Below are 19,313 nucleotides of genomic sequence, written 5' to 3'. Positions count from 1 at the left end.
GGTTGCAGTGATTTTTAGGAAGTCATTAGTTTGCACCAGGCGTCCTATTGGGAAGACCCAGTTCTCTGAGTGCATGTTCTGGAAGTTGGGCAATAGGGGCAGTACAGGATTCCTTTTGGTGTACCGACCTCCCCGCTGCACCAAGGATTCCCTGCCCGAGCTGCTTCAGGTCGTGGCGGATGTTCTCCTGGAGACACCTAGCTTGGTTGTCCTGGGGGATTTTAACATCCATGCCAACACGACCTTACAAGGGGCCGCTCGGGACTTCGTGGAAAGCGTGGCCTCCATGGGGCTGTCCCTGAATAAGTTTGGCCCAACCCATAACTGTGGACACGCCTTGGACCTGGTGTTTACCTCTATGGATGTTGGTGATCTGACACTAAGTAAAAGCGAAACGAAAGAAGTGCCATGGTCAGATCACTTCCTGGAGCAACTGGACTTCGCCGCGACCCTTCCCCTTTGCAGGGAGGTGGGACCGATTCGGATGGTCCGCCCCCGCCACTTAATGGATCCAAATGGTTTCCAGAGAGTGGTAGGGGATTCTTTATCCCATGTTGATGGCCTTTCAGTTGATTCCCTGGTGGCCCGCTGGAATGTGGAGTTAACCAGGGCTATTGACTGTTTGGCTCCGAAGCGCCCTCTCCGACTGCATGGAGCCCGGGCAGCCCCGTGGTTTTCCACGGATCTGAGGGCAATGAAACAATTGTTGAGACGGCTAGAGCGCCGGTGGCGGATGACCCATTCTGAAGCTGACCGGACACAGGTTAGAGCTCAATGTCGAGCCTACCAAGTGGCGGTAGCGACGGCGAAGAAGACTTTCTTCACCGCCTCTATTGCATCTGCAGAAAACAGCAGCAGGAGACTTTTTCAGGTGGTTCGCAATTTAGCGGAACCACCTGCAACATCTGGGCCCAGTACGGGCCACATGATCTCCTGCAATGATTTTGCAAAGTTTTTTGCAGATAAAGTCACTCAGATTCGGGAAGATGTAGACGCCACCGTGGGAGCAGGGCCGGGGCGGGAGAGTGCTAGAGTACAATACTTCTCTAAATGATTTTAAAAAAAAAAATCTGCCAAACTTCATCCACCGTCTCTTCATCCACTGTCTCGAGTTCTGTCAGTCCTTTCTGTCTGTTCCATCTAGTCCATCAACCAGGTGATCTTATGTCCGAGGCTCTTAACTCTTTTCCATGTCCCTTCTGGAGATCTTCTTCATAATTGTACCTACACTTTACTTTGCCTTCTGCTGGTCTTATCCTTAATTTCCTTCCTTTGTCTCTGAGGGGTAGATCTCGGGGAAGCAACCTAAGAGTAACTTTACGCCTTCTCGACCGGTCAGCCCGTTCTCCATGGTTAGCACTAAAATGCAAAAAATATTCCAGAGCATACTTCAATACCCCTCTAAAGTTGAGGGCCTCGACCACTCCAATCTCCTCCTGGCCCAAAACCATATCCCAAAGGTCAGAACATCCCTGTATAGGAGGATCTGACCAACTTGCCATCTCCAGTCCCGACAGGACTCCGTCTCTCCAAGTCTGACTCACTCCAGATTCAGTCATCAGAGACGACAACTTATGTTCTTGCAGGACCACATCTCTCTCAACTTGTATTACTTGGGCTGGGCGATGGGCTTCGTGGGGTGGTGAATGCTTCCCTCCGTGAGGGAGCCTTCCCAGACCCGCTGAAAGAGGCAGTTATTAAACCGCTTCCTAAAAAACCATCTTTAGATACGGCCACGATGGCCAACTATCGCCCAGTCTCAAATCTTCCTTTCTTGGACAAGGTGATTGAGCGAATGGTTGCTGAACAACTCCAGGCACGCCTGGAAGAAGCAGACCATTTGGATCCATTCTAGTCGGGATTCAGGCCTCATCACGGGACTGAAACTGCCTTGGTCGCACTGGCTGATGATCTCCGGCGGGTTAGGGACAAAGGTGAGAGCTGTTTCCTAGTTCTGCTGGATTTCTCAGCGGCGTTTGATACCATCTACCATAACATCCTTCAGGAGCGTCTTGAGGGGCTGGGAGCTGGGGGCACTGTCATACGGTGGTTCCGCTCCTTCCTCCTGGGCCGTGTTCAGAAAGTGGTGGTGGGGGATGAGTGTTCAGACCCTGGGCTCTCACTGGTGGGGTGCCTCAGGGTTCTGTCCTCTCCCCCATGCTTTTCAACATAGAATCATAGAGTTGGAAGAGACCACAAGGGCCATCGAGTCCAACCCCTGCCAAGCAGGAAACACCATCAGAGCATTCCTGACATATGGTTGCATCTACATGCAGCCGCTGGGAGAGATCATCAGGGGGTTTGGGCTGGGTGTTCATCAGTATGCGGATGATACCCAGCTCTACCTCTCTTTCAAATCAGAACCAGTGAAGGCGGTGACGGTCCTGTGTGAGTGTCTGGAGGCAGTTGGTTGGTGGATGGATGGTGGCTAACAGATTGAGATTGAATTCTGACAAGACAGAAGTACTGTTTTGGGGGGGGGACAGGAGGCAGGCAGGTGTGGAGGACTCCCTGGTCCTGAATGGGGTCACTGTGACCCTGAAGGACCATGTGCGCAGCCTGGGAGTCATTTTGGACTCACAGCTGTCCATGGAGGCACAGGTTAAATCCGTGTCCAGGGCAGCTGTGTACCAGCTCCATCTGGTACGCAGGCTGAGACTCTACCTGCCCGCGGACTGTCTCACCATTGTGGTGCATGCTCTAATTATCTCCCACTTGGACTACTGCAATGCACTCTACATGGGGCTACCTTTGAAGGTGACCCGGAAACTACAACTAATCCAGAATGCAGCAGCCAGACTGGTGACTGGGAGCGGCCGCCGAGACCATATAACACCGGTCTTGAAAGACCTACATTGGCTCCCAGTACGTTTCCGAGCACAATTCAAAGTGTTGGTGCTGACCTTTAAAGCCCTAAATGGCCTCGGTCCAGTATACCTGAAGGAGCGTCTCCACCCCCATCGTTCTACCCGGACACTGAGGTCCAGCACCGAGGGCCTTCTGGCGGTCCCCTCACTGCGGGAAGCCAAGTTACAGGGAACCAGGCCGAGGGCCTTCTCGGTAGTGGCGCCCTCCCTGTGGAATGCCCTCCCACCAGATGTCAAAGAGAACAACAACTACCAGACTTTTAGAAGACATCTGAAGGCAGCCCTGTTTAGGGAAGTTTATAATGTTTGATGTATCACAGTATTTTAATATTCTTTTGGAAGCCGCCCAGAGTGGCTGGGGAAGCCCAGCCAGATGGGCGGGGTATAAATAATAAATTATTATTATTATTATTATTATTATTATTATACCAGTGGACTGCCGTCTGTCCAGATTTTAATTTGTTTTGAACTAATTTTAAGAAGTATTTTAATTAATCGATTGCCTGTTCTTATGTTCTTTGTATACTGTGTTAGATTTATGATGTTAGCCGCCAAAAGATTGGCTCCGACCAGGGAGGGTGGGGTACAAATTAAAAATTATTATTATTATTATTATTAGGGGTTCGAAAGAGGATGGAGAACATCCCATAATGCTCTAGGGATGGCCCATCCTTTTTCTGGGAAGGCGTCCATGGAATGAGATCTCACACCCTTAAAGTTTTTTACTTTTCCATTTTCTTTCTGCTATTTCTTGTCATTCATTTTCTGTTTTGAATCCTTGTTGCTCTTTCAGGAAAAGGATCGTTTTGAGGAAATGGACCTGGATTCCTGCGAGGCAGAGAGGCCTCCGTTGGACACCAGAGAGAGGCCACTGGGTAAGGAGGAAGGCGGTTTTTCTCCATTTGGTCTCATTCTGTTGGTTTCCCATATAATCTCTGGGTTCTTTCCATCGGTTTTTTTTAGGGGGGGGGAGTTGGGAGGAAGGGTCCAGAGGAGGAGAGATGTATTTCTGCATGACTAACATATGAAATGGGCACAAATGTCCAAATGCACTCAGCAGGTAAGGCTTTCTCAAAGGCCCATCTGTAGTTAGAGATGGCCTGTTTCACCTGTGAGAGACACGGGCACTTCTGGCATCCTGCTTACCTGTTTTCTCTTTCAGGAGACAGAATGATGCCGGCAAGACCTCCTGACCCAGCTTCTCAAGGGAGCAGAAGGGAAGCAGCGGCTGGGGAACCTGATCAGGTCAGAGGAAGCTGCCTTGTGGGGACAGAGGCCGAGGGATGGAGCAATGTCATGGACTGGTTGGGCACAGAGGAATGGTGGGAGGAAGCAGCCGGGGAACCAGGAAGGGAAGATGTCTCAGCCCAAAGAGTGGAGGTGGAGGAAGGATGAGCGGTAAGAGGGAGAAGCCTGGGAAGAGGAGGTGTCAGAAGCTGAAGGGATAACAGGGCTTAGTGAGCTGGGAGACTCTGAGGCAGAATGCAGTCCAGAATCAGAGGCAGAAGAGGAAGGAGGCGAGTGGGAGGAGGGAGGTCGAGAGGCAGAGGTGAGTCAGGAGAAGGAGGAGCCACCGGGGGCTCCCTCTCCTTCTGCCATAAGCCACCCTCCCTGCTTGTCTCTCCGAGCCAGGAGACGTCTGAAAATGGAGGAGCAAAGGCAGGCTGCACACTGGCGCACTGTTGGATCACTTGCCAGAAGCCCCAGAGAGGAGGGGACTTGGAAAGCTGTGGGGAGCTAGGGGCCTTCTCTTTTGGCAGCTGATTTCATGGAGGAAGACCCTGTCATGGAATTCTACTCAGTATTGATCCAGGCAGAACTCCAATGTATAGTTACCAGAGTGAAAACGTAAAGAAGTTGCAGGATCCCCCAAAATAGACCAGAGGCAATTGTATTTCACCCAGCAGAGCTTTACTGCTACTGAAGACAAATGAGCATAATGGTCCCAAATCCAAAACATTCAGGATTGGCCCTGTCCATAAGAAATCCAGTTGCAGCAAATTTCCCACAACTTATAAGAAGTTTAAACCTCAACACTCAGCATACTATGTACAGAACACCAGAAGGAAGAGAGAGAGAGAGAGAAACCCAGGCTCCTTCTGGCCTCTTCTTATAGTCAGCATGACCTTGACAGAAGACATAACAGAACCACTTTAACCCAGCTGTACTCAGGCTGCGAGGCCTGGGTCCTTGTGCCAAAGGCCAAGCTCAGAAAGGGTGGCCTTAGGTCCCCAAAGATGATTTTCTGTGGGTATGAGCCAGGGTCCAAGGGGTGGAGATTTGCCTATCCAACAGGCAATCAGTCCAGGATTCTGCTCAGCAGCAGTGCTGAGTTCTGTGAGTAGAATGGATGGACATGCGTACATGGGAACCCTGATGTTCTTTCAGGGAGTCTGCAAGACTCTGCTGATGAGGAAGAGGTAGAGGTTGAACCTGCTGCTGAGGCACAGAGTCCTGACCCAGAGCAGGTAGAGGGAAGAACTTCTCCTAAAGCTGTGAAGCTTGAACAGAGAAGTGCTCCTTCCTCACCCACAGGTTCAGCTGAGAAGTCTAAACGGCGCAGTAAGTCAGAGGGGGAGCTCTCTGAGGCCAAGGACGTTCTAGCTGGTCCTAGTTGGTCCGAGGAGGTACCTGAAACTGGGTTGAGATGTTCAGCTCGCACAACAAAAGGTAAACCGCCTGACAGGTTTGCAGTCACAAGTGTGTGGGTTGGCATGGCACAGTGTGAACCCGAGAGTTTTGAGGATGTTCAGAAACTGCCTCAGGAAGAAGCCAGGAAATGGCATGAGGCAATGCAGAAGGAGATGAGCTCAATGGAGTCTCTAGGTGTGTTCTCCCTCACAACGGTGCCAGTGGGGAAACAGGCCGTGAGCAGCCGCTGGGTTTACCGTCTTAAACCCACAGCAACAGGGGAACCACAGTACAAGGCTAGGCTAGTAGCCAGAGGGTTCACGCAGCAAAAGGGGCTGCACTAAACTGAGGTATATGCTCCTACTTCCAGAAGTGAAACTCTGCACATGCTCTTAGCCATTGCTGCACAAAGAGTTTTTCAGGTGAATCACTTTGATGTGGATGTGGCCTATTTGAACTCAGAGCTCCAGGAGGATCTGTACATGCTTCCTCCTCCAGCGTTTGAGGGCAATGAGCCGAATACTGTATGGAGGCTTCACAAGTCTATTTATGGCTTAAAGCCTTAGAGAAGCTAGGTTTCAAGAAGAGTCTTGCTGACAGCTGCCTGTACCTTAAAGGGTCAGGAGAGTCACAGGAAATGGTGTTGATCTTTGTTGATGACATCATTCACATCTCAGGGGCAAACAAACAGGTGCAGAAGTTTGCCAAAGAGCTTGGAAAATGGTTTCAGCTCAAGAACCTGGGTGCAGTAAGGATCTACTTAGGTGTTCAGATAGACAGGACTGAAGATGGAAGCTTCTTGCTCAGTCAGAAAGGCAAGATTGAGCAGTGGCTTGAGAAGTTCAGAATGTCTGATTGTGCTGGGGTTAGGGCACCCATGGAGACAAGCTACGTGAAAGACAGTCGGCTAGCAGAACGTGTTGAGTGTGAGAATGCTGAGCTCTTCCAGTCCGCTCTGGGTAGTCTGTTGTATCTGTCCCAATGGAGCAGGCCGGACATTGCTTTTGCTACCAATCTGCTCAGTAGGGAAGCATCAAAGCCCAGTGTAAATGCCTGGCATGGTATCAAGCGGGTGCTGCGTTACCTGCAGGATACCAAGGGCTTCAGTCTCAAGCTGTCAGCTGCAGGTGAGACGGCGCTTACTTGCTGGGCAGATAGCGACGGGGCGAATCTGGATGACAGGAAGTCCGTATCTGGGATGGTAATAAACCTTGGGGAATCTCTAGTTGGGTGGAAGTCCCGGAAGCAAAGTCTCATTGCGCTGTCCTCTACTGAGGCTGAGTTCATTGCACTGTCGGAATTGTGCAGGGAACTGGAGTTCTATAGATGCCTGGTGCAAGAGATCTATGGGGATTGTTGCCTGCCCATCACTGTTTGGAAAGACAATCAACCCTGTCTGAAGTTGGCAGAATCTGGGCTATTTATGAGAAAGAGAGGTTTCAGAATGAGACAGGTTTGACAGTGCTTAAGAAAGTGATGTACCTGGGGATTAATATGACAGCTAAGAATGGGAACTTATTTAAAGACAATTATGATAAATGTTGGACGGAAGTGAAGAAAGATTTAGAAATTTGGTCTAATTTGAAGCTTTCACTGCTAGGCCGCATTGTTGTGATAAAAATGAATGTATTGCCTAGAATGTTGTTTTTGTTTCAGACACTGCAAATTATTGACAAAATGGACTGTTTCAAGAAGTGGCAGAAAGATATTTCTAGATTTGTCTGGCAGGTCAAAAAGCCAAGAATAAAATTTAAAATACTAACTGATACAAAAGAAAGGAGGCGGCTTTGCCCTGCCAGACTTAAAACTTTACTATAAATCAGCAGCTTTCTGCTGGTTGAAAGAATGGCTGCTCCTTGAAAACACAGACATTTTGGATTTAGAAGGATTCAACAATGTTTTTGGTTGGCATGCATATCTATGGTATGAACAGGTTAAAGTGCACAGAATGTTTAAAAACCATATTGTCAGGAAAGCACTGTTTAATGTTTGGATAAGGTATAAAGACCTACTTGAAAACAAAACCCCAAGGTGGTTGTCACCAATGGAAGCGAAAGCCCTAAAAAAGCTCAATATGGAGGCCAAATGGCCGAAATATTGGGAAATTTTGGAACAGGAGGGAGACAAATTAAAACTGCAGAGTTTTGAAAAACTAAAAAGCAAAGTGCAAGACTGGCTTCATTATTGTCAGATAATGGAGGCATACAAATTGGATAGAAAAATTGGCTTCCAGGTGGAAAAGTCAAAATTGGAAACAGAATTGTTAGAACCTAAAACTAAGATTTTGTCAAGAATGTATAACTTGCTGTTGAAATGGAATACTCAGGATGAAACAGTAAAATCTGCTATGATTAAATGGGCACAAGATGTTGGACATAATGATGGCTGACTGGGAACAGTTATGGACCACTGGTATGAAATTTACGGCATGTAATGCCTTAAGAGAGAATATTATGAAAATGATATATAGGTGATACATGACACCAGTCAAGCTAGCAAAAATCTATCACTTGCCCGATAACAAATGTTGGAAATGTAAAGAAACTGAAGGTGCATTCTTTCATCTTTGGTGGACGTGCCCAAGGATTAAGACCTTCTGGGAGATGATCTATAATGAAATGAAAAAGGTATTTAAATATACCTTCCTGAAGAAACCAGAGGCCTTTCTCCTGGGCATGGTCGGTCAACTGGTGCCAAAGAAGGATAGAACTTTCTTTATGTATAGCACAACAGCAGCAAGAATACTCATCGCGCAGTATTGGAAGACACAAGAACTACCCACTCTGGAAGAATGGCAGATGAAGGTGATGGACTACATGGAATTGGCAAAAAGACTGGCAGAATCAGAGACCAGGGAGAAGAGACGGTGGAAGAAGATTGGAAGAAATTTAAAGACTATTTACAGAAATATTATATGATTAATGAATGTTAGAATGACATCAGATGGAGTTTAAAAGGTTATTAGCAACAATGCGGTGAAGGAGTATGGAAAATTTGAAGGTTAAAAGATGTAAAACTAAAGGTTTAATACATTAAGATATTAAGATAAAGATTAAGATACATTAAGATATTAAGACAAAGATTAAGATAAGATAGAGGGAATGGATTTGCTGATTAAATATTTGAACTGGAATACAGCGAGCAGAGGTGTGGGGAGGTCTGGGAAATAAGCAAATGCAAGGAATATTATGAAAATGGAGTTGTTTTTATTTGTTTTTCTTTTTATTTTTGTATTTTTGTATTTTTCTTTTCTTTTTTCCAATGTAAAAGTTTTAATAAAAATATTATATATATAAAAAAAGAATCTGGGCAGTTTAAGGCCAGAACCAAGCATCTAGACATACGTTTCCAGAATGCGTGTCAAAGTGTCATTCCTATTGAAAGCAATCCTATCAAAACAACACAGCAATTAAGAGGAAGGAAGGAGACAGAGCATTGTGTAGCAGATCATATTTCTGCTGTCTCAGGACATTTCCTTTTTCTTTTAGGGGCCAGTGTGCTTTGAAGATGTCGCTGTTTGTTTCACGGACGAGGAGTGGGCATTGCTGGATCCTGACCAGAGAGCTCTGCATAAGGACGTCATGGAGGAGAATCGTGGGATCGTGGCCTCTCTTGGTAAGGCTCCCTGTGGGATCGTCCTATCTGCCTGGAAATTCAAAAAATACCTCTACGTGACAAGCCTCATACATTTCCACAGAGCTCAACAGCGCCGCCTATCACACATGGGAACCTAACACCCCCCACAATAAACCTTGAACAGCAAATTCCAGTTTTTTCTGTGAACCATCTTCCTCCAGTTCTGCCTTTTTATACCATGGTTGGGCTTGTCTGAACTGCCCAGGCATCTTAAATGTCAGCTTCAGTGTTGGTATCTGAAGAAGTGTGCATGCACACGAAAGCTCATACTAATAACAAACTCAGTTGGTCTCTAAGGTGCTACTGGAAGGACTTTTTTTATTTAGCTTCAGAGTTGTGCAGAAAGATAAGTAGCTTCTGTCAAGTTTTCTGTTTTTGTTTTTGCTGCTGTCAGTCTTGGGTTGACCAGAGAGACGACTGACTTTGGAGATGGAGGGGATGCCATGACTGGGCCAAACAAAATCCATCCCAGAGAAGAGCCAGGCTTATTGAATCTCAGGTAGTAGCAGCAGTGATCATAATAATAATAATAATAATAGTAGTAGTAGTAGTAGTAGTAATTTTTATTTTTACTCTGCCCACCTGGCTGGGTTGTCCCAGCTGCTCTGGGCGGCTTCCAACACTTATATAAACCAGAAACATTAATCATAACAATCTGTCCCCATATAAAAAGTACATTAACTTTAAAATGAACAACTTACACTAGTGGCCAAAATTGTGGAAACCTTTTGGAGAAAGTGTATTTCAGAGCTTTGATACCTCATAACACCAATTTTTGGGGAGTAATAGCATAAAACTATATATCAATGGAAAGATAATTTACTGAAGAATGTAATGATTTTCTTCTGTCATGCAGGCACAGTCTCTCCATTCTTCGATCATCATAATAGTGATATCACTTCCCATCGAAGAATTCATACAGGGGAGAAACCCTATCAGTGCATGGAATGTGGAAAGAGCTTCACTGATATCTCCTCTCTCACTTCCCACCAAAGAATTCATACAGGAGAGAAACCCTATCATTGTGTGGAATGTGGAAAGAACTTCAGTCAGAGCTCCAATCTCACTTCCCATCAGAGAAGACATACAGGGGAAAAACCGTATCAGTGTGCGGAATGTGCAAAGAGCTTCACTGATAGATCCTCCCTCACTTCCCATCAGAGAAGTCATACAGGGGAGAAACCTTATCATTGTGCGGAATGTGGAAAGAGCTTCACTGATATCTCCTCTCTCACTTCCCATCAAAGAATTCATACAGGAGAGAAACCCTATCAGTGTGTGGAATGTGGAAAGAACTTCAGTCAGAACTCCAATCTCACTAAGCATCAGAGAATTCATACAGGGGAGAAACCCTATCAGTGTGCGGAATGTGGAAAGAGCTTCAATGATAGATCCTCTCTCACTTCCCATCAGAGAAGTCATACAGGGGAGAAACCCTATCAGTGTGCGGAATGTGGAAAGAGCTTCACTGATATCTCCTCTCTCACTTCCCATCAAAGAATTCATACAGGAGAGAAACCCTATCATTGTGCAGAATGTGGAAAGAGCTTCACTGATAGATCCTCTCTCACTTCCCATCAAAAAATTCATACAGGGGAGAAGCCCTATCAGTGTGCAGAATGTGGAAAGAGCTTCACTGATAGATCCTCTCTCACTTCCCATCAAAGAATTCATACAGGGGAAAAACCCTATCAGTGCATTGAATGTGGAAACACCTTCAGTCAGAACTCCAATCTCACTAAGCATCAGAGAATTCATACAGGGGAGAAACCCTATCAGTGTGGGGAATGTGGAAGGAGCTTCAGTCAGAGCTACAGTCTCACTTCCCATCAGAGAATTCATACAGGAGAGAAACCCTATCAGTGTGCAGAATGTGGAAAGAGCTTCAGTCAGAGCTCCAATCTCAATTCCCATCAGAGAATTCATACAGGGGATGCTAGCAGGACTGATGTTTTTTGGCATGTTCATTGACAGCATTTAGAACGTTCATTGTCTGCTAGCTAAATAAGAGAAATACATTGTTTCCACTGACTCCGGCTGCTTTTAAAAAGGAGTAAAAGTAACTGAAAACTGAAACTAACTTCGGATTCTTTGAACTGTGTTGAAAAGAGGACATTACTGACTAATATAAATAGAAACTGTTTCCCCCTAGTGGAAGCCTTTGAAACTGGTTGCTTTACAAGAGCTGGGCTAGGGGAATTTCCGGCTGTAAGATAAAAATCTGTGAGACTCTGGGACTGACCTTGAATCCTTTAAGTGTTATGGCAAACGGAAAGGAAAAAACAGACCAGTCAACCGCTGAAAAAACATTCAGGTCTGGGAGGACTTGGCAGCAACCCAGGAGAGGCTCAACAACAGGCCTCCCTGCTTCTTCTTCTGCTGCTGCTTCTGCACCAGTACACTCAAAACCAAGAGGAATGTCGACAGAAGAGGCCTTAGCGGTTGCATTAAATAAGATAAATGATTCATTGGAACAGCTTAATAATAATAATAATAATAATAATAATAATATATTTATTGTCATTGCCCCCTTCGGGGACAACGAAATTACTTGGCTGCTCCATAAAAACACTAATTAAAAAATATAGTAAAATACAGCAAAGGGGATTTGATGACTTTCAAAGTCCGGGCTTCCCATTCAGGGCCGAGATCGCTCTGGAGAAGAAGCTGTTCTTAAGACGGCTCGTTCTTGTCTTCATCGCCCTGTATCTCCGTCCCGACGGCAAGAGCTCGAAGAGACAGTGACCAGGATGTGATGGATCTTTTACTATGTCCAGTGCCTTCCTGTGGCACCTTATGGCTTAACAAGAAAGTGGATGTTACAACTATTAAAATTGACTTAAATACAGAAAGTAGAAATGATCTGGGACAAAATGTGAACACCAATACAGAAACCATCCAGAAATTGATACAGGAATCTACTTTGATACGGCAGACTGTGGAGGAAGCCAGGGAGACAGCAGCAGCTGCTGAATGTAAAGTAACACAACTGGAGAGAGAGAGAGTCCCAGCCCTACAGAGGCAACTTGATGAACATAAGTTGACGCTTGCTATGATTGAACTTAACGAAAAACAGACGAATCTGAGGATTAGAGCCCTACCTGAATTGGAGAAGGAAAGCTTGACAGACTTTCTCACACAGGAATTTGCTGACTTTTGGGATTTGGACTTGGGTCAAGAAGAGTTTAGAATTGTGAGGGCCTTCAGACTTGGAAGAGGAGGGAAAAAAGAGAAGAACAGATTCTTTCACCTTTGGTGGACATGCCCAAGGATTAAGACATTCTGGGAGATGATATATAACGAAATGAAAAAGGTATTCAAATATACCTTTCTGAAGAAACCAGAGGCCTTTCTCCTGGGCATGGTCGGCCAATTGGTGTTAAAGAAGGATAGAACTTTTTTTATGTATGCAACAACAGCAGCAAGAATACTTATCGTGAAATATTGGAAGACACAAGATTTACCCACCCGGGAAGAATGGCAGATGAAGTTGATGGACTAGATGGAATTGGCGGAAATGACTGGCAGAATCCGAGACCAGGGAGAAGAGTCGGTGGAAGAAGACTGGAAAAAGTTTAAAGACTATTTACAGAAATACTGTAAAATTAATGAATGTTAGAAAAACGTTGAAATGAAGTTATATGGCTTTAGCAGAAATGCTATAAGGAACTAAGTATAAATAGATTAATAGAGCTTTAAAGGGAAAAATATGGTTAGAATGTGTTAAGACAATTCTAGGATAGAAAACAGAAAGATGGAAAGGAATTGCTGAAACAATTAACAGAAGTGGAATACAAAAAGGGGGGCGTGAGGAGGTCGAAGAAATAAGGGAAAGAAAGTTAAGATGTTGAAATTGGATTGTGTTTTAAATGGTTTTTGTTTTGCTTTTGTGATGCGTGCCTCCTCTCTCCGTGACTGCACTTAGCAGAGACTCACTCGAGGCCAGTCGCCATAAATTCCTTTCTTTATTGCTTTCTGACAAGATTACATCCAGCATAAACAAAGCGACCCGTCTCTCACGAGGCGTTGCTCTAACTGCTTTCTCTTTTCCCTCTCCCGCGAGACCAACAGAGCCAACGGCCCAGCCCCTTCCGTCTTTCCCTGTGACGTGGATCCCCCTCTCTCTGAAGCACCCCTTCCTCCCCAGACTCACTGCTCTCTTCTCTGTCCTCTGAGGACTCACTGCTGATTAGTGGAGACCTCTCTCTGTACCCCCTGATTCTCTCCTCCCTTGCTGCCTGCAGTTCCCTGACATCCACCCCCTCCTCAAGGGCCCCCCTCTCCTCCCTTTCCTGAGAAGAAGCCTCCCCCGATGCATTCTCCTCATGCTTCTCGGGTGTGAATCCTAGGAAAATCTCCTCCTCCTCCTCATCGGTATCATCAAAAACGTTACCCCACCCTTTAACACCTGACGGACCCGGACGCTCTTCACTCACTCCTCCTCCCCCCTGCGTTTCCTCTTGGTCCGAGGCTGAGAACCCCTCAAAATCCTCTTCATCATCCGTCGGCCCAAACGCCCTCTCAGCGAACCTCCTTGCGGGTTGTGGCTTATGTGGAAATAGCTCGTGGAAGTCCTCCACTAAACCCTCCTCCGTGACCCACTCTAACGGTACCCATGTGTTATCTGAACTGGTGGCCCCCTCCCAAGCTACAAGATACTCCAGCTGATTACCCTTCCAACGCGAGTCCAATATTTCCTCAATCTGGCGTCCCCGCTCCCTTTCCTCGACTTCTGGCGGTGGCACCTCCCCTTCCCTTCTGCCCGGCTGGTAAGCCGACAATAGCGACCGGTGGAGCACGGGATGAATTTTCATGCTCTCGGGCAGCCTCAACTTAAAGGCCACTGGGTTGACTTGCTGTATGATTTCAAAGGGACCTACCCTCCTGGGTTTGAGTTTCTTACAACCCCCTTTCCAGGGCAAGCCTTGCGTGGATAACCACACCTTATCCCCCACCCGGAGGGTCTCCCCTTCCCTCCGATGCTTGTCTGCTTGCTTCTTGTATACTTCCTTGGCCCTCTCCAAGTTCAACTTCAGTTGCTGCTGAATTGCTTCCATTTCCTCCGCGAACTGTTCAGCGGCTGGCACACTCCACGATTCCTCCCCCCTCCCCGGGAAAGCTCTAGGATGGCACCCGTGATTTGCAAAGAACGGAGTCATCCCTGTGGACACATTCTCTGAGTTATTGTATGCAAACTCCACCAGCTCTAATTTGTCCACCCAATCGTTCTGCCTCTCCCCCACATAACAATGCAGGTACTGCTGTAATACTGCATTGACCCTCTCCGCCTGCCCATTGCTTTCAGGATGTCTGGCGGTGGTGAAACTTACCTCAACTTGCAACAAACTCATGAGTTTGCGCCAGAACCTGGAGGTGAATTGTGTCCCCCTATCCGAAATGACCCTCGAAGGGACCCCATGCAACTTGAATACGTGCTCCACAAACAATTTGGCTGTCTCCTCAGCAGTTACCGCATGAGAACACGCCACAAAATGGCACATTTTGGTGAGTAGATCCACCACCACCAACACCGCCGTTTTCCCCTTGGACCGGGGCAAGTCAGTGATGAAGTCCACTGATACCACCTCCCATGGCCTCCCTGGTGTTGGCAGAGGCTCTAATAACCCTGCCGGAGCTGCCCTCTCCCCTTTGGCTCTCTGACAGGTCTCACACCCTCACACATATTCCTTTACATCTTCCCGCACCTTCGGCCACCAAAATTCTCTGGTGACCAACAACATGGTCTTATAGAATAGAATAGAATAGAAATTTATTTGTCATTGTCCGTATATACACAGTATACACAACAACGAAAATCAAACACCCACCCAAAGACCGGCTTCACATACACATTTGCACGTACCTCCAACACTCTCATCCCATTCAGACATAATCTATAAAACATACATAATCCAGAATATAACATGACCTATTAAAAGCATAACATGACCTAAACCCTATCTCATTCCTTCCTACTCCCTGCTTGCTATTTCTTACAACTGGCCCTGAGATCATTATTTAGTGCAATCAGAGCTCTTGGATAGAAACTATTCAGAAGGCGTGTGGTTCGTGTTTTCATTGTCCTATATCTTCTGCCCGAAGGCAACAGTTCAAAGAAGTTGTGAGCAGGATGGGTGGGATCTCTCAGGATATTGTGTGACTTCTTCAAAGTGCGAGACGTGAAGATCTCATCCAGGGTTGGTAGCTGGAGCCCTATAACATTCTGGGCGATTTTTGTTATTCTCAGTAAAGCTTTTTTATCCGTTTCAGAGCTGCTTCCATACCACGATAATATACTATAGGTTAAGACACTCTCGATGGTACTGTGATAATAGGACAGGAGTAGGTGCTGAGATAGATTCAGTCCCCTGAGCATTCTCAGGAAATACAACCTCCCCTGCACCTTCCTCACAACCATGTTAATATTTGCAGTCCATGAGAGGTCCTCAGAGATATAAATGCCCAGGTATTTAAAACTACCAACCCTCTCCACCTCCTCGCCATTTATGTGCAATGGTAAAAATACACTTTTCTTTCTCCTAAAATCAACTATGAGTTCTTTGGTTTTTTTGGTGTTAAGCATAAGATTGTTTTCTTTACACCATTGAACTAACCCCTGTACTTCTTTCCTATAAGCAGTCTCATCGTTCTCACTAATGAGCCCCACCACTGTTGTATCATCCGCAAATTTGATGATTGTGTTGGACTTATACAGTGGGGTACAATCCCACTTTGTTGCCCAACAACAAACATACCCCATACAGTGGGGTACAATCCCACTTTGTTGCCCAAAGTGTCCTGCCGTCGAGCTGTCATGCAGTTGTCAGAGGATTCTGGCCCGGAGAGCTTCCCCTGGTACATACAAAGCCCCTCGATAAAACAGTAGCCCCCCTTTTTCCTCGAAACCTCCCTCAGCCCCTCTCCCTTGCCCAAGTTCATCCAACTTTCCTCTGGCAAAAGCATCGTCCCGCGTCAAGCGTAGCAGTTCATCGTCCTTCACCAATGTTGCTCCGCAAGCCCACCTCTGCTCGGGGAACATGAACCGGGCTGTGGGCGGTCCTTTCTCTGCCAGATACTCGGGTTTACGGGATAAAGCGTCCGCCCTCACGTTCTGCTCGCCTGGTACGTACTGAATCTTGAAGTTGAAATTGGCAAAGAACTGTGCCCAGCGTATTTGCCTCTGGCACATCACTCTCGCCGTCCGCCAGTACTCCAAATTCTTATGATCCGTGCACACCAGTATCTGATGCTTCGCTCCAATCAAAAAATGCCGCCATTGCTTGAACGCAGACACAATAGCAAGCAATTCCTTATCATAGATACTATAGTTCACTTCCGATTTATTGAGCTTCCGGGAAAAGAAGGCACACGGACGCCACTCCCCCTCCCCATCTTGCTGCATGAGAACCGCTCCAATTGCTCGATCAGATGCATCTGTCTCCACGCGCAGTGGTAGTTCAAGGTTGACATGCAGCAGTTGTTCCTCGGAGGTGAAGACTCTCTTTAGACTCTCAAAGGCCCTCTGCGCCCCATCCGTCCATTCAAACTTCTTCTTGCCACTGAGGCAGTCCGTTATGGGGGTCGCCAGCCGTGCGAAGTCCTTGATGAACTTCCGGTAGAAGTTACTGAAGCCCAGGAACCGCTGAACATCCTTCCTCGTTCTGGGGCTTTTCCACTCCAGCACCGCTTTGACCTTCTCCGGGTCCATTGCCAATCCCCTGTCCGACAGCCTATAGCCCAGGAACTTGACCTCTCTCGTGTGAAACTGACACTTCTCCAGCTTCACCCATAGGCTATGCTCCTTGAGCCTAGCTAGAACTTCCCGCACGTCCTTAACGTGCTGTTCTTCATCTGGAGAGTAAATGAGTATGTCATCCAAAAATGCAGCGCAGTTTTTGTAGAGCAAAGGTCCCAACACGTGGTGCATGAAGGCTTGGAAGCACGAACTACCACACTGTAAACCGAAAGGCATAACTAAATATTCAAATGCCCCTAGTGGTGTGAACATGGTAGTCTTCCACTCATCCCCTTCTCGCACCCTGATGAGATTGTAGGCTCCTCTCAAATCCAGTTTGGTGAAAATTTTCCCCTTTCGCACCCTCGCCAATACGTCGTCAATTTTTGGCATTGGGAAGGCCATGGGGAGCGTCTGGGCGTTGCTTCGTCTGAAATCCACGATGAGACGTTTGTCTCGCGTCCCCTTTTTGTCCACAAAGAACACTGGGCTTCCGCCTACTGCCCTAGATTCCCTAATGAAACCTCTCCTTAGGTTCTTGTCTATAAAAGCTCTTAAGTCCTCCATCTCCTGATCGGACATAGAGTACAGTTTTCCTGAAGGCAACTTGGCCCCCGGGATCAAGTTGATCTGGCAATCGTAAGGCCTGTGCGGCGGCAGCCTGTCTGCCTCTCTTTCGCTGAAAACCTCTGCCAAGTCCATATATTCTGGAGGAATGCCGCCTTTCTCTCCTGCACCTGTAGCCATCACTCTGGCACTAGCAACTTGCGGCTCCTTTACCCCCAAACAGTTCTCCAAGCAATGCGCTGATCCAAATGTCAGGTTACGCTGATGCCAGGAGACCACTGGATCGTGCATGGCCAACCAACTCATGCCCAAAATGATGGGTGGGCCTGCCAGCGTGGCCACATGGAAAGCAATCGTTTCAGAATGTGTCAAAATCCTCATTCTCATGGGGGGGGTTGATGGGTCACTTCCCCTCCCAACAGTTCCCTCCCATCAATGGTGGTCACTTGTAGTGGAAAATCCAAAGGCAGTAAATGCAATTGGTGCTGCGCAGCGAACTCCCTGCTGAAGAAATTGGCGCTCGCTCCTGAGTCCAACAGGGCATAGACCTCCATAGCCTGTCCATTGGGGAGATCCAGCAACACCCTCACAATTATGCCTGGTTGGGGACGTTCTGGTCGGGGCTCTAGTTCAGTTCCTTTCCTGCCTGGCTGCGGTTCTGCCCCATTCCCAGCCAGGCACTGGCGTTTCCCTGCTTTTGGACACCCCCCTCTTCCATCTGGGAGGAAGCCCCCACCATTCCCTGCCAGTTGCGACGTTCAGGACACGCTCTGGCAAAGTGCCCTGGTTTCTGGCAGATAAAGCATTTCTTGGCAGCCTGCCTGTTTTCTGCCGCCTTGTGAACCGGCCGTTGAGCCTTTAAATCTTCCCGCGCGCGGGCAGAGTCAATTTCCATCGGCTCCGAGTGAGAGTGACCTTGCACTCCCTCACTTGGTATGCCAGGAATGTGATCACCATGGGAACGCCGGCCTTTGCTCTCAGCCTTCTCTAGCTGCCTCAGCTCCTGCCTGCTGCCCACAGCCAGAGCAGTCTTAACGAGGGAATTCAAGTCCTGGTGTCGGGGGGCCCTGGCAAGCTCATCTTTCACTTGCGAACTCAGTCCCGCCTTGAACAAAGCTTGCACAGGTTGAGAATCTAAGGTCCACCCCAGTTTATGAATCAGCATAGCAAACTGCGACCAGTACTCCCTCACAGTTGAGTTCCCCTGCCGGAGATCCAATAGCTGCTGCTGAGTCACATCCTCCTCATAGCCAGATGAAAACATAATGTCCATGGCTTCCCAGAACTGCTTGAGATCGCTGAGCGCAGCATTGTGGCTAGCAAACAGTGGGCGTACCCAATCTCGAGCTGCCCCCGTCAAATGGCCTATAAGGAATCCCACTCGGTCACCATCCCCAGCAAAAGCATCTCCTTGCAGTTTCAGGGCATACCGCATGTCCAGTTTGAAGCCAGCGTATAATCTGGGGTCCCCATTGAATTTGCTTACCAGCGTCAAAGTCCGGTTAAGTGAGGCCCCTCCAGCTGCTGCTGATCTGGCCCTGGCTTCTTCCAAGCGAACTCTTAATTCCTGCGATGTAGCCAATAAATCATTCCTCTCCTTTTCCAGCTGTGCAAGGCGAGCCTCCATCCTGCTTTTCCCCTTGCCGACACTCTCCTCTCGAGTGCTCATTAGCTGGGTTTTATTGAGTTAGAGCAATCTGTGACGCGTGCCTCCTCCCTCCGTGACTGCACTTAGCAGAGACTCACTCGAGGCCAGTCGCCATAAATTCCTTTCTTTATTGCTTTCCGACAAGATTACATGGAGAATAAACAAAGCGACCCGTCTCTCACGAGGCGTTGCTCTAACTACTTTCTCTTTTCCCTCTCCCGCGAGACCA

General features: G+C 47.3%; 4 protein-coding genes across 4 annotated transcripts in view; 2 read left to right on the top strand and 2 right to left on the bottom strand.

Annotated features, from left to right (window-relative positions):
- The window catches only part of HPX (hemopexin), a 512,404-nt gene that overhangs the window by 218,898 nt on the left and 274,193 nt on the right, over positions 1 to 19,313 (bottom strand). The gene's annotated exons all lie outside the window — the stretch shown is intronic.
- Positions 1 to 19,313, bottom strand: part of LOC310675545 (uncharacterized protein) — a 288,356-nt gene that overhangs the window by 178,079 nt on the left and 90,964 nt on the right. The window lies entirely within an intron of this gene.
- LOC310675548 (uncharacterized protein) overlaps positions 1 to 19,313 on the top strand; it is a 48,929-nt gene that overhangs the window by 1,043 nt on the left and 28,573 nt on the right. The window lies entirely within an intron of this gene.
- LOC310675530 (uncharacterized protein) overlaps positions 1 to 19,313 on the top strand; it is a 38,408-nt gene that overhangs the window by 18,359 nt on the left and 736 nt on the right. The gene's annotated exons all lie outside the window — the stretch shown is intronic.

This window comes from Podarcis tiliguerta, assembly GCF_965153285.1.
Source record: "Podarcis tiliguerta genome assembly, chromosome: 4".
Classification (NCBI taxonomy): Eukaryota; Metazoa; Chordata; class Lepidosauria; order Squamata; family Lacertidae; genus Podarcis; species Podarcis tiliguerta.
The sequence above is the reverse complement of the archived record's forward strand: the minus strand, read 5'-3'. Positions and strand labels throughout refer to the sequence as shown.